This window comes from Sitophilus oryzae, unplaced genomic scaffold, assembly GCF_002938485.1.
Source record: "Sitophilus oryzae breed Bouriz unplaced genomic scaffold, Soryzae_2.0 scaffold_1394_pilon_pilon, whole genome shotgun sequence".
Taxonomy (NCBI): Eukaryota; Metazoa; Arthropoda; class Insecta; order Coleoptera; family Curculionidae; genus Sitophilus; species Sitophilus oryzae.
In genome coordinates this window covers 39007-54941 of record NW_022146053.1, presented here as the reverse complement: position 1 = coordinate 54941, position 15935 = coordinate 39007, and the positions used below count along the sequence as shown (strand labels likewise).

The 15935-nt window shown below is 30.0% G+C and overlaps 2 long non-coding RNA genes across 2 annotated transcripts; one reads left to right on the top strand and one right to left on the bottom strand.

Moving 5' to 3' along the window:
* Positions 1–750: 750 nt before the first annotated feature.
* Positions 751–2478, bottom strand: LOC115875702. Its single transcript, XR_004049042.1, has 3 exons — positions 2323–2478; positions 1864–1992; positions 751–1049 (listed from the first exon to the last, which is right to left on the bottom strand). It is a non-coding gene; the product is annotated as an uncharacterized LOC115875702 (long non-coding RNA).
* Positions 2479–8488: 6010 nt separating this feature from the next.
* Positions 8489–13046, top strand: LOC115875703. Its single transcript, XR_004049043.1, has 3 exons — positions 8489–8683; positions 10226–10487; positions 12703–13046. It is a non-coding gene; the product is annotated as an uncharacterized LOC115875703 (long non-coding RNA).
* The last annotated feature ends 2889 nt before the right edge of the window (positions 13047–15935 follow it).

The window sequence follows — 15935 nt, the reverse complement described above, 5'->3', positions numbered from 1 at the left end:
GAATTAACAGGGCAGAATAGCCTTCGGCCAAAAATTACCCGGCTATGATACGGAAAGTTCAGGTGTACTGAAAAACGAAAGACAGTGTTGCATTTCTCGTCAAAGTCATCAGGGAACTACCGTTACGACAGAGACAACCTATCTATCGCTCGTGTTGCAATCGTTAGAACCTAAAACAAACAAGACATTGTCTGACCGCATTTTCCAGCTATTTATGAATGAGATGCTCAGTCTATGATAATAGATAAATCTTCATTTAAAATTATGTGATTTAATATCTGCTTGCTTGTACGATCTAGAGTCATAAACTCAATTTCTTTAGGTTTATTTATATAACCAATAAAGTGGTAATGCTGAAATTTTGTTTTTGATTTGAGCAACAGGGTCCATTATTTCCATTATTGGATTGAATGTTATTGCTCTACAAAATGTTGGTCTTTATCAAGGGATCTTTATGTGTGTAATAATACCTTATGATCGAAAAAAACGGCGTACAGTTGGCTTGGAAATTCTCCATATCATTTTACATATAAAATGACAGTGATCTTCATTTCGTATGCATTGCTGACGCGGTTTTTTTTTTTCGATAAAATTGTACTTACGTGTATAATATTCATTTAATGGTTCCATTTAATGGATTTTCATGCATCCGTTGTCCGACTATATGATGATACAATATTAATTTTATTGGTTGAATTTAAAGACTTCGATTAGTTAGAAACGGTTAACCAATCGAAGCCTTTAAATACAACCAATGAAATTAATATCGTATCAATGTATCGTCGGACAACGGATCCATGAAAATCAAGCTTTAGTTGCTGGTGTTCACATTTTGGTCTTTTATTCTGTTGTTGCTCTACAAAATGTTGATATTTATGTGTATCTCTTTCTGTGTATAATAATACTTATGTGTATAATATTCATTTAATGGTTCCCTTCTTGCTTGTTGCTGTCATTGCAACTCAGAATATAAATTAACCTAAGGTAGGAGGTAGAGCTTCATCCTCCTATATTTTCCTATGTAAGTAAATACTGTAAGTGAACAGTACCTAGGGTTCCCAACCGTCCCGGTTTGGCCGGGATTAACCAGGAATCAGAAAGTTTGTCCCGGCGAAAGTTTTGCCTTAGCCGGGACCTAAAAAATCCCTAAAATCTTTAACTTAACAGTAGTTTTACGATATTCAGAAATTTTCGTGAATAGAGCAACCGGCAATATTCAATATTATTGAAAATCTCGAATCTTTTTCTGAAAAAAATGTAATGGAAAAGTGGGTTCAGATTTTTAGTGCTGATGTTGCCAGTGATAACTTAAATGAAATGTTTAAATTGGTTTCTTCTACATAATGTCGATTCCTGTCGGCAATGCTTTTTGCGAACGTGTTTTCAGCATTATGGAAGCATTGTGGACCAAGGAAAGAAATCGATTGAGTATATCTCAAGTAAAATCAGAAATACAAGTAAGACTAAATTTTAAATTAAAATGTGAGGACTTTTTGGCTCTATAGTTAAATCAGATCAAAAACTGCTTCAGGCTGCACGATCTCAACAAAAATATAGATTTAAGTAGCAATGAAAAGGGGTTTGTTTTGTAGTTCATTTTAATAATTGTTTTTGCCAATAATATTTATTAGTTTTTTTTCCTAGTTACCGAAGTTATCTATGTTATGATTTATGTTTATAATTCATGTTATGTTTTTTTCCTACTTTTCTATGTCATGTTTTATGTTTAAAAATTAAAAAGTGTGTACTACACACATAATATATTTTAATTTCTGATATTTAATGTTTTGTTTCAATTATTTAAAAGCTTAAAAATAATTGTCCTGGAATCGCCGATGCTCAAGTTGGGAAGCCTAACAGTACCTGATGACAATTTTATCATAAACTTTAACATCTTGTTCTTTAAAATGAAACCATACCTTGTCTTGCCTTGTCTGTAGGTTTCAAAGCAATATCTAATGCTTTTGACCATCACTGTAATCTAATTCTTGTCTGAAAATCAATACCTAATATTATCCTGATGACTTTGATTAAAATGATAGATTATTAAAATACAGCACATAGTTAAATATATTTCTTGAAAGTACAATTTTTAATGTATTTACCACTTTTACTGGTTTAAAAAAATGTCAACAATTTGTGCATATCTGTCAAATTTTAAAATTAAAAATAAATTTTATTCGTTGTAAACATATACTTTGTAACATGTATATCAATAATCTTACGAAAAATCATTACTACACCTTTGATTGACTCAAATTTTCACATATAATCAGATATAATACAAATAATACTGAATTTTTACCTATGATTTTTACATACCGTAGGTTGGAAAAAGTATATCCTTTGCTCTTTATTTTTCCATCAGCTATTCAATCAACTTCGCACCACACACTTTAACCATTGTTAAATAATAAATAAAGCTGTATACCAAAAAAGCACAAAATATGGATAAAAAATAATTATTTTATATTCTAAAAAAATAAAAACAAAGCTTTTTTTGGATAATGTTTGGTTATGTTATTTTTATTTAGGGATGGCAACGATATATCGATATATTAGATATATCGATATACCATATGATCGAGAAAAAACGGCGTCAACGATGGCTATGAAATGAAGATCGCTGTCATTTTATATGTAAATTTATATGGGAAATGTCATCGATCGTCATTTCCCAACCAACTGGACGCCATTTTTTTTCGATCATACGGTATTTTCTACAATAGGTAAAGACAATGATAAAGAATCCTAGGACAAATAACACCCGAGAGCAAATTGTGACGATGTCACCAATCAGTGCCGTGGCACCAGAGAAATAGAAGGGATAGAGAATGAGCGTCAACATGCGCAGAAGGTCTAATCAAGTTGGGCGCCATATTCCAGGTCTTCATGTCATTTTGTATATTGGTGGTAATCTATAAGTAATCAAATATCAATTTGCTGTTTTCAACCGTACGGGGGGCAATTTAAATTTAGTGAAATCTATCATTTATTATGGTTAGCTAACATTAATATGATTTATTTAATTATCAGTTTCAAAACTGCGTACAATATTGGTATATAATACAAGAAAACTCTACTTTTACCCCGAATTTTTGCAGCACTTTTAAACGTAGCATACCTAGAGTAATTAGACTAATCTGAAGTTTATTTAATTTGATGACCTATGAAAATACACATAATATAAGCGTACGTAGCCAGCAAAATATTAAAATAATAATATAAATAATATACCGGCGTACTATGGTTGAAATAGCGTCAGCGATGACTTGAAATGAAGATCGATGTTTATATACTCAGCTGTCAATCGTCATTTCGATCAGCTTGACGCCGTTTCGATCATACGCTATAGCTGACAAAAATCACTGAAAGCTTGCCGATTTGCTTCACTGAAAATACTCTCGGTTTCTTGTAATTGGCAACATCGATGCGATGCGTATTGTCGCAAGCATGCAGCAAAATCAGCTTTTCAGGTCAGCCACCGGATCCACACCATTACCGTTTTTTTAAATAACAGTGAAAACATAACCAAAAAACTTTGTTGATCAATTTAAAGAAATAAAAAGGTAATGGTGTGGATCCGGTGGCTGACCTTGAAACGAGTTTTTGCTGCATATAGTCACAGACACTACGCATGCGCACATCTTCGATGTTGCCAGATTGCAAGTTATTTTGGAATTATTTTCAATAGAAAACAAATATGTGCTTTTCAGTGTTTTTTTGTCAATATATACCGTATGATCGAAAAACGTCGTCCAGCTGGCTGGGAAATGACGATTGAGGACATTTCCCATATAAAATGACAGCGATCTTCATTTTCATAGTCATCGCTGCCGCTATTTTTTCTTCAATCATAGTACGCGGTATTATTTATTATTATTTTAATATTTCGCACAACACGTGAATGCTTTTATGTATTTTCATAGTCAATAAAATTAAATAGAAATAAAACTCTAGATTCCTATAATTAATCTAATTGCTCTAGATTATTATGCTACGTTTAAAAAGTTGGCTTATTAAAATTCGGGAAATTAAAAGGATGTGTCCAAGTTTTTTTCTTTTTTTTAAATTTTTAAATGCTGTAGCTTCATGTCATGTCATAGTTTTTTTTAACATTCCATCAAATCCTATGGAGGCCTTTAAAAGACTTTTAGCCTCCGTAATTAAAATTGTGTAGAATCAGCTTCAGCAACATTAACAGTTACCTTGTTTAATTCTGCTTATACATATATTGCATTAATTTTTTTGCTACCTTAAAATTTCTCTATTCTTACACCTAATTTATGTGATTTTCTTAGCATATATGATCTATAAACCATATTTTTCCTAATGGAAAGATGGAATAGGATATGCAAAATTAAGATATTTAACATTTATTTTCCAGACAAAGCATAATATAGTATTAAGATTAAGACATAACAAATATTATAAGAAAGATCTTAATATAAATCACAAACTAACCAAGTCTTAATTTGGTCTTGTATAAACACAGGTATAAAAATAATAAGATCAAAACTCAACCTTCACCATATTGTCAAGATTTGGCATTATAGGAAACAAAAAATTAGAGTAAATTAAGAAAAGACTATCAAACTACACGATATTAAATACTGTAATGTATTCTACGACACAAACCATCTCCCTTCTAAAGAGAAAAAGACATAAATAAAGCTTATTTTAGTCTTATCACCACACTCTTCGATAAAATATATGTCTAAAATTGCTATTAATCCGCTAACTTGATATTTTTAAGAAATTATGATACAAACATATTATAATCAAAGTATATATTATATTAGTAACATCAGAGAGTAACATTATAGGTAAAACGTTACCTCTATCTCCCATTGACTTGTATTGTTCTATAAGACTCGTCATGGTAGTACTTCAATACATCAATACATATAATCAGAACTATTGTTGCCTGTAAATAACTAGAAATTAAATAACTTGAAAGAAATAAAATAATTCTAATAAGTTTAAACCATTAAGAAAAAATCCGTAAATGATAATTTTTAATTCTAATGTAAATATATAAATAAATGTTATTGAATATTACAATTTTATATATTCAATTTTATATATCATTCCTTAAGTTTGGATATCAAGATAAATCTGAAATTATAAAATTATTTAGAGAATTTGTATTATTATTGATTAACACTCAAAAGAAAATTTTCAACTGCAAATAATTCGAAAATAAACCGCAATTTGGCAACATCGACGATGTGCGCTTGCGTAATATTGATGATCAAATGCAGCAAATATGGGCTTCAAGGTCAGCCACCGGATCCACACCTTTACCCAAGATTGAGTTTTTATTGTCGACAAAAACCAGGATAAATACTAATAATAATACCCTTAATAAAATCAATCATGTTTATGTATTATGAAAATATTTGTTAGAGGTCATGTTATGTAACAGTTTTTGTAACACAATTTGAAGGGACGAACAAAAAAAAAAAAACAAAAACATATTTTTTCTAGGTTTATATTAAAAATACAAGGTAGGTAATCATCAAAAATAATTATGAACCAAATGTTTTTATGAATATACCTACAACTTGAACAAAAGTTGTTTAGAACAATTTTACCAAATTTGCAAAAAATTTTAAATTGAAACGCGTAATTCAGTACAAGTAAACATGAAATATTGTAAATACTTATTTAATATCATTTCGAGTGTTTAACGACGAAAAGGTCATCTGTCCGTAGCGTCTTTTGTCAGAATATTCGTATATTTAGTGTATGTATTATATACCAATATTGTACGCAGTTTTGAAACTGATAATTAAATAAATCATATTAATGTTAGCTAACCATAATAAATGATAGATTTCACTAAATTTAAATTGCCCCCCGTACGGTTGAAAACAGCAAATTGATATTTGATTACTTATAGATTACCACCAATATACAAAAATGACATGAAGACCTGGAATATGGCGCCCAACTTGATTATTAGACCTTCTGCGCATGTTGACGCTCATTCTCTATCCCTTCTATTTCTCTGGTGCCACGGCACTGTTTGGTGACATCGTCACAATTTGCTCTCGGGTGTTATTTGTCCTAGATTCTTTATCATTGTCTTTACCTATTGTAGAAAATACCGTATGATCGAAAAAAAATGGCGTCCAGTTGGTTGGGAAATGACGATCGATGACATTTCCCATATAAATTTAGGTAATGGTGTGGATCCGGTGGCTGACCTTGAAACGAGTTTTTGCTGCATATAGTCACAGACACTACGCATGCGCACATCTTCGATGTTGCCAGATTGCAAGTTATTTTGGAATTATTTTCAGTAGAAACAAATATGTGCTTTTCTGTGTTTTTGTCAATATATACAGTATGATCAAAAATCGTCGTCCAGTTGGCTGGGAAATGACGATTGAGGACATTTCCCATATAAAATGACAGCGATCTTCATTTCATAGTCATCGCTGACGCTATTTTTTTCAATCATATTACGCGGTATATTATTTATATTATTATTGTTTTATTTCGCACAACACGAAACGTGAACGCTTATTATGTATTTTTATAGTCAATAAAATTAAATAGAAATATAAATTCTAGATTCCTATAATTAATCTAATTGCTCCAGATTATTATGCTATACGTTTAAAAGTGCTTTATTAAAAATTCGGTAAATATTAAAAGGGATGTGTCCAAGTTGTTTTTTATTTTAAATGCTGTAGCTCCATGTCATGTTCATAATAGTTTTTTTAACATTCCATCAAAACTATGGAGGCCTTAAAAGGCCTTTTAGCCTCCGTAATTAAAATTGTAGAATCATCTTGAGCAACATTTACAGTTAACTTGTTTAATCTCTGCTTATACATATATTGCATTAATTTTCTACTACCTTAAGAGTTAGGGTTATTAGGTGGTTGTCATAAATAAACATAGATTATTGAAATTATTTATCAAGAATAAAGGTATTTTTAAGCAGATTCGAAGTGATTTTCTCTAGCATAATATGTTTTTATAAACACATATTTTTCCTAATGGAAGGGTGGAATAGGATATGCAAAATTAAGATATTTTAACATTTATTTTCCAAACAAAGCTTTATATAGTATTAGGATTAAGACATGACAAATATTATAAGAAAGATCTTAATATAAATCACAGACTAATCTTAATTTATCTTGTATAGAACACAAGGTGTAAAAACTAATAAGATCAAATCTCAACCTTAAATTGACAAGATTTGGCATTATAGCAAGAAATTACAGTAAATTTAGAAAAAGAATATCAATGAGTACAATATTAAATACTGTAATGTATTCTACGACACAAACCATCTCCCTTCATATAAAGAGAGAAAAGATAAAATATAAAGCTTATTTTAGTCTTATCAACACATCAGAATCTTCGACAAAAATATATGTCTAAAATTGCTCTTAATCCACTAACTTGATACCTTTTAAGAAATTATGATACAAATATAATCAAAAGTATATTATATTAGTAATTATACAATGTATAGGTAAAAGATGTTACTCTATTCTCCCATTGACGTGTATTGTTCTATGTATAAGACTCGTCATGGTAGTATTTCAAAACATCAATACATATAATCAAAACTATTGTTGCCTGTAAATAACTAGAAATTAAATAACTTGAAAGAAATAAAATAATTCTAATAAGTTTAAAACCATTAAGAAGAAATCCGTACATGATAATTTTAAATTTTAATGTAAATATATAAATAAATGTTATTATTATTACAATTTTTATATTCATAGACTCTTTTCATTTCAACAAATCTTCATTATTCTTCTTATCTTAATTTTGGATATCAAGATAAATCTGAAATTATAAAATTAATTATATAGAATTTGTATTATTGATTAACACTCAAAAAAAATTTTAACTGCAAATAATTCGAAAATAAACTGCAAATTGGCAACATCGAAAATTACTGATACGAGGAAACTTCTCAAAAATAATTAGGAGACCTTTTTACAAACATCTGACTAATTTATTTTCAATGAATTTGTGGACGAGTCAACATTTCTAATACGTTTTAAGTTGCTTCTTATTAATATTTTGAATATCTTCCAGCCTATTCCTCAGTTCTTGATCGGTGAAAAGATTATTTATAACTTATAACTATATAATTAGTACTGCAGGCTGCACAAAGAACAAAATCAAGTAGAAATTGTGAATAAAAACTAAAAATAATGAAAATATTTAGAAAAAGGAACCGTAAAACGTCACGTCTGTCAATGTCAGCCAAGTGTCAGAGTTCAATTGATTTACCACAGATATACTTATTTTATTAAAGTATATTAAATAAAAATATTTTTATTATTTAAGCTCCCTAATCCCCGAAAAATATAAGACATGGCAACGTTGCAAATTTCAGATTTCTAGATCAGGTCTAGATACATATTTGTTTTTCTCTCGTTGCATAGAGAGAGAAAGAAGGATATGAACGGTCAAGTGTCAATCTTGTCTCAGTTTTGGAAATTTTCTTTGTTTATTATGTTTATTTTATTAAGAAAAGTGTTTTTTCAGTATAAATTTTGAGTATTTTTCTATCCACAATCAAGAACAGCTCTTAGATAAACTATAATATAATGAAAATATAGTGATATTACTACTTTATACAGCGGAAATTTTAAGAAAAATTCAATGTTGACATAATTTTCCGTTTTTCTGAAAAACGGTAAGAGACCGCCAGGAAACAAGTTCAGATTCGTAATCTACGACCTCAAAATAGATTGTATACCAATTTTGTGAAAATCGGACGATTTCCACTTTGGTCTTGTATAAACACAGGTGTAAACTAATAAGATCAAATCTCAACCTTCACCATATTGACAAGATTTGGCATTATTATAGCAAGAAATTACAGTAAATTAGAAAAGAATATCAGCAATATTAAATACTGTAATGTATTCTACGACACAAACCATCTCCCTTCTAAAGAGAAAAAGATAAAACATTTATTTTTATTTTATTCGTCTTAAAGTGAAGAAATTCCAACGCGTTGTAATTATTTAAAATTTAACAAAGCTTGTGCGTGGCGAAGGTGAATGGGGGACTGATTTCTGGCCTGGAGAAGAAGGGCAATTGATATTAAGTGTGGTGCTTTTTGCTTTCAACCGAAGAATCTCATTTTCCTTTTAGTGTCCATGTTTAAGATGTAGAAATTTATGTTGAAAGAATGTCTGAAGTAGATAGGTACCTCAATAAGTTACAATTGTAACCATGCACAGTTAGCATCCTCAACTTAAGCAAGATTTAGGTTCCACATCTATTGTATCTGTAATCATAAGTAACAATGTAAATAATCTTAAAAAGCAATACATAAAAAGCATAGGTCAGGAATATTATTCATTTTTTAGAAAGATATCAATACCTTACTTTGAAAACTTTATAAGTTAATTTTTTTGCAAAATATTTATAGCCTATTGTATTCACGACAATTTTTTTCGTGAATTAATAGAAATAGAGTCTGAAATTATAAAATTAATTATATAGAATTTGTATTATTATTGATTAACACTCAAAAAAAAAATTTTAACTGCAAATAATTCGAAAATAAACTGCAAATTGGCAACATCGAAGATGTGCGCTTGCGTAGTATCGATGATCAAATGCAGCAAATATGGCCTTCAAGGTCAGCCACCGGATCCACACCTTTACCAAATATATACTTATTTTATTAAAAAGTATATTAAATAAAACGTATTTTATTTAAGCTCCCTAATCCCCTTGGAAAATATGCTACATTACAACGTTGCAAATTTTCACAGATTTCTAGATCAGGTCTAGATTATATTTGTCTTCTCTCGTTGCATAGAGAGAGAAAGAAGGATATATGAACGGTCATGTCAATCTTGTCAGTTTTGTGGAAATTTTCTTTGTTTATTATGTTTATTTTATTAAGAAAAGTGTTTTTCAGTAAAATTCGAAGAAATTTTTTTCCAAGGTTTTTAACTCATACTTAATTAAGGTTGCCAACTTTCAAAATAAAAAATAAGTCTCATTTTTAACACTTTTTAAATATCATCTTGTTAACAATTATGAATATTATATGATTTTTCTTAGTGATTTGTGGCACAGATACACATTAATATATGCCCCATAACAGTTTTTAAATAAGAAACTTCTGCCTACAGATTTAATTTTCTTATTGGCATAATACCCTTTCTTCCTATATAAATCTTGCCATTTTTCAGTCCAATGTTCCTTGTTTTTACAGTTGTAGGAAAGCTTGTGCGTGGCGAAGGTGAATGGTGGACTGATTTCTGGCCTGGAGAAGAAGGCCAATTGATATTAAGTGTGGTGCTTTTTGCTTTCAACCGAAGAATCTCTTTTTCCTTTTAGTGTCCATGTTTAAGATGTAGAAATTTATGTTGTAAGAATGTCTGAAGTAGATAGGTACCTCAATAAGTTACAATTGTAACCATGCACAGTTAGCATCCTCAACTTAAGCAAGATTTGTGTTCCACATCTTTGTATCGGTAATTACAAGTAACAATGTAAATAATCTTAAAAGCAGTACATAAAAAAGCACAGGTCAGGAATATTATTCATTTTTTAGAAAGATATCAATACCTAACTTTGAAAACTTTATAAGTTAATTTTTTTGCAAAAATATTTATAGCTTATTGTATTCACGACAATTTTTTTTCATAATTAATAGAAATAGAGTTCACTCGAAGAAGATTTTTTTCCAAGGTTTTTAACTCATACTTAATTAAGGTTGCCAACTTTCAAAATAAAAAATAAGAGGATGAGAAGGTAAAAAAGAAGGCACATGCAAAACATTTTTTGAAACCTCGCCCAAATGTTTGGTATTTACCAAAAAGTTATGTCAATAACGGTATGCGGATTGATGGTCTTTCTTACTTTCTTAAAAATCTTATATTCAAAACTTTCTTAAACTAAAACAAACCATTTTTAACAAACCTTTTTTTTTCGAAACCTAATAAAGTTCCGAACTTCAGCATCAGCGATTCCGGGACAATTGTTTTTAAGCTTTTAAATAATTGAAACAAAACATTATTTTTAAATTATGTGTGTACACTTTTTTAGTTTCCAGGTCCCGGCCAAGGCAAAACTTTCGCCAAGACAAATTTTCTGATTCCTGGTTAATCCTGGCCAAACCGGGACAGTTGGGAACCCTAAAACCTAAGCTAACAGTAAATAAATAAACATAAAATAGTTAAACATGTTTATTGCTTCCACAAATATTTCTTATACATAAATATTTCTTGTGGAGTGGGAGTAGCAAAAGACACAGATTATCAATTTTTTAAAGACTTGTGGCAATAGACAAATATTTTTTTGATTTTGAGTTTGGTATGTAAAAAAGAGGACTTTTTCAACACGTGAGAGAAAAGAGGACAATGAGGTAAAAAAGGGGACTGTCATAGGACGGTTGGCATCCCTATACTTAATATGTTGAAAAGGTGTTATTCAACTGCTATAACATTTTTTTTTCTTTACAGTATTTTTCTAAAATTTGGTGAAATGTTTCAAGTTAAATAATACTCGTTTCTATAGTATTTTGAAAATGAAATAAAGTTAGGGTTCCCAACCGTCCCGGTTTAACCGGGATTAATCAGGAATCAGAAAGTTTGTCCCGGCGAAAATTTTGCCTTGGTCGGGACCAAAAAAATCACATTTATGTATAATATATTTGAATTTCTAATATTTAATGTTTTGTTTCAATTATTTAAAAATTTAAAAATAATTGTCCCGGAATCGCCGATGCTCAAGTTGGGAACCCTAAATAAAGTGGATATTTAATAAATTTACTTTTGTTTTAGGTAGGTTAGACTATTGTGTTTCCATTTCTAGAGATATTTCTAGTTTCTCTAGTTATAGATACAGATTAGATGATTAGAGTACAAATGAGTTGAAAATAAGAGGATTTTAGATCTACATGTATGTATGTTAATGTACATAATTAATAATTTTGAAATTCAACCTATAAATTGTTAAACATTAGAGAACAACGGCATACGGTCAAGTCGGCCGCTGCTGGCACGTATACGTAGACGTAAAGAATCTTTTACGTGTATAAAAATAAAAATATAAGAAATGCGCATGCGTACGTAAACGTTTACGTGTTTGTAGGCCGACTCGACCGTATGCCGTTGTTCTCTATTAATAGAAATACAACATTATGACAAAAGGTACTACTAAATATGAATGAAGTTGGTTGGTTTTCATCTTTCTCCTTTATAGGTATTCTATTGGATTTGAAAGTGGTCAAAGTTCACTGTCTCTATTGTCAAAAAAAATGTTTTAGCAAAAAGTGTTATTAGACTTGTCAGATAACATTAAATTTGATCATTTATTTTGTCCTACGTTTTAACTGGCAATGATTTTTTTATTTTTGAAGATTTGAATATAATGTCTTTATAAAAATCGGTTTTTAGTCAGAAGTCTATTAATCTTTCACTCTTTATATATCAGAAATTAAAAATCTATATATTTCTATAGGTCTGTTGGAAATTATGAATATCGACCACTTGTTTTCTTTTCCATGTATACAGGTTTAAGAACATTTTTCAGAGATCAAGATATAGGTACACCAATTTGAAAACTTAGTGTATGCGAGAGGCTGCAATATGAGATCAGCATTTTCGTTAAGTATTTGAGTTGGAATGTTACTGTCTCTAACTGATTTTTTATCCTTTAATCATTTTATAATTTGATTTGTTTTAGATGGAACCATTCTTGAAACTGGAAACGTATACCTTCCGGAGTGTTTAAGGAATTTACAATTTGCAATGGATATATGTATGTATTTACAATTTTTTACCAAACCAAAAATTTTTATTCTTGTTATTTATGTCCTTAAATACTGTATAGTAGGTATGGCGACACTTGTGCCAGACAGACAACTAATATAGATCAATAGGCGATCGACGTAAAACAGATAAGGATTTTCAAAATTTGCTACTACAAGAATAAACATGTTTAAACAAGAAACAACCATTTAAAAACAGACAAACCACTTTAAAAAATAAATAAAACAGACCTGTTATTTTAAGCATTTTGGTGGTTGTTTTCTGTTTTTAAGTGGTTGTTTCTTGTTTAAACTTGTTTATTAGCGTATTTTGAACGTTCATAACTGTTTTACATCATAATCCTATTGATCTATATCGGTTGTCTGTTTGGCACAAGTACACTACTCTCTATGTCCCGGATTGGATTTACAAGAGAAAAAACTTTTGTGTTATTAAATTTTTGAGAAAAATTCATTCTTCATAAAAGTTTTGTTTGCTCTAAAAACCTTGTTAGGTAATTATTGGGAAAACTGGAAATCGTCCGATTTTCACCAAAATTGGTATACACATTATTTTGAGGTCGTAGATTACGAATCTGAACTTTTTTCTTGGCGGTCTCTTACCGTTTTTCGGAAAAACTGAAAATAATTTCGACATTGAATTTTTCTTTATTTCGGCCCTATAAAGTAATGATTTCACTATATTTTCATTATATTATAGTTTATCTAAAAACCACACTTGATTGGGGATAGAAAAATGTCGAAAATTTTACTGAAAAACACTTTTCTTAACAAAATAACAAAGAAAATTGAGACCAGATAGAAGTTTGACATTTCATATATCCTTCTTTGTCTCTACTATGTAATGAGAGAGACAAATATATACTAGACCCATGGTACAAAGAAAACAAGGTATGATCGATAGCGGCTCCAATTTCGTTAAGTTTGCGCATACCACCTGTAACGTCATACGCTAGACAGAAAAATATCCATATTGTTCAATTGCCACTAATAAAAAAAAAACTAAAATAGGGAAGAATCAGGACATAACCCCAAAAGTTATGTCAAATTATCGAGCTTGACATTTGAAAAATTATTTTCGCGTTTATTGTGTCATCTGTTTGACAATTTGAAATTGGCGCGCGGAGCTTGCCGACCAATGGTGCCGTTTATCACCTGTGACGTAGTAACCAACCTGCGCAATATCATACCTTGTATTCTTTGTATCATGTACTAGACCTGATATAGAAATATGAAAATTTACAACGTTGTCATATCTTCTATTTTTTCGGGTGATTAGGGATTTTAAATAAATTACCTATTATGAGATCTGACATTAATTAAATATATTTACCTACCTATATCCACAAAGTTACGCGGAAAAGTTTTGATTAAAATTTTACAATTACTGGAGGGGGTTAATCTTTTTTTGATATAACAACAAAAGATTAACACCCTCTGCATGGAAGTTGTAACCAATGCAATCAAGACTCTTTCGTGCAACTTCGTGGTTATAAATAGTCAGATCTCGTTGGTAAAATAGCAGTTATGGGAAGGAGTCGTTCTTCTAGCGACCGCCTTTCGTAATCCTAGAATGAGCAAAAAAAACACGTTAAATTTAGGTTTAGCATTGGCAACGTTGTTTTAAATGCCAGAAACACATAACCCAACATTTTCAGATTGTTTACAAATTTATTTTAGCAAATTTTCCTCTATTATGCATTGGTTAAAAAAGTAACAGAAAATTGCAAAAACATCATTGTTTATTGAATACCTAACAAAATATGTCCTAGAAAACTTTAAAAATATGAGAAATTAAGAAAAATTCGATGTTGAAATATTTTTTCGTTTTTCTGAAAAACGGTAAGAGACCGCCAGAAAAAAAGTTCAGATTCGTAATCTACGACCTCAAAATAGGGTGTATACCAATTTAGATGAAAATCGGACGATTTCCAATTTTTGCCAATAATTACCAATTGTTAATCTCGTTTATGCTTTTACAAATTTCCATACTGTTTTAGAGAAAAAATATGCAAATATAGTTAGGGTTACCAGACATCCGGATTTTAATCCGGACATGTCCAGATTTTCACTACATCCCGTTAGGTTCGTTTCTCATAAGCGTCCGGATTTTAATGTTCCCTTTTTAGAAATGTGGCAATAATGCAAAATAATATATTATTTTTAATAAATTTAGTTTAAATATTATCGATAAATTCAGCAGTGTAAATTCATTCTTTTACTTCGTAAGTTTTAAGTTTTGAAAGTTATAAATGTATTTTTTTTTTCAAACGTCACAAAAGTATCTATACATTTTTGCGACGTGATTGACAACATAAAAAAGTAATTTTAACGCCTAGCCATAAAAATAAAGCATTGTTACGCCTAAGCACAGAAGTACGAAAATATATTATTAAACTAGGGTTGCCAACCGTCCTCTATCCCGGAGGACAGTTCTCTTTTTGATCTCACTGTCCTCTTTTCTCTTACGCAGTGAAAAAGTCCTCTTTTTTTTACATACCAAACTTAAGATCTAAAAAATATTCGTCTATCGCCACAATGCTTTAAAAAAGTGTTAATCTGTGTTTTTCTCTACTCCCACTCGTTTGTACAGAAAAGAAAATGAAGAAATATTTATGAACAAGAAATCTGTGGAAGCGATAAACCTGTTTTAACTATTTTATGGTTATTTACTGTTAATGGTTTGTTTTATTTTAACAAGTTTTGAGTATACAATTTTTAAGAAAGTAAGAAAGACCATCAAAATGCATACCGCTGACATAATTTTTTGGTAAATACATTTTTTTTACATTTCGGCGAGGTTTTAAAAAATGTTTCGCCTATGCTTCTTTTTTAAGCCCCTCGTCCTCTATTTTTGATTTTGAAAGTTGGCAACCCTATATTAAACTGACATAAAGTGAATACAACGAGCGTAACCATAGTTTCTCGATATACTAAGGGTCGGCATTTCTGGTCTTCATTAGCGTAACTAGCAATTTATCCTGGGGTGGGCCTGGGGTTGAGCCCAAGGGGGGCCTAGCACATTTGTTTTTTAAAAATAAAAAGTAATTTTAAAAACACATTTTTTGAATAAAACGTTTACATGAATTTCTCTATCAATAAATTTCATAGACTTGGTTATCAAACCGTATTCCCGTAGATTACTTAA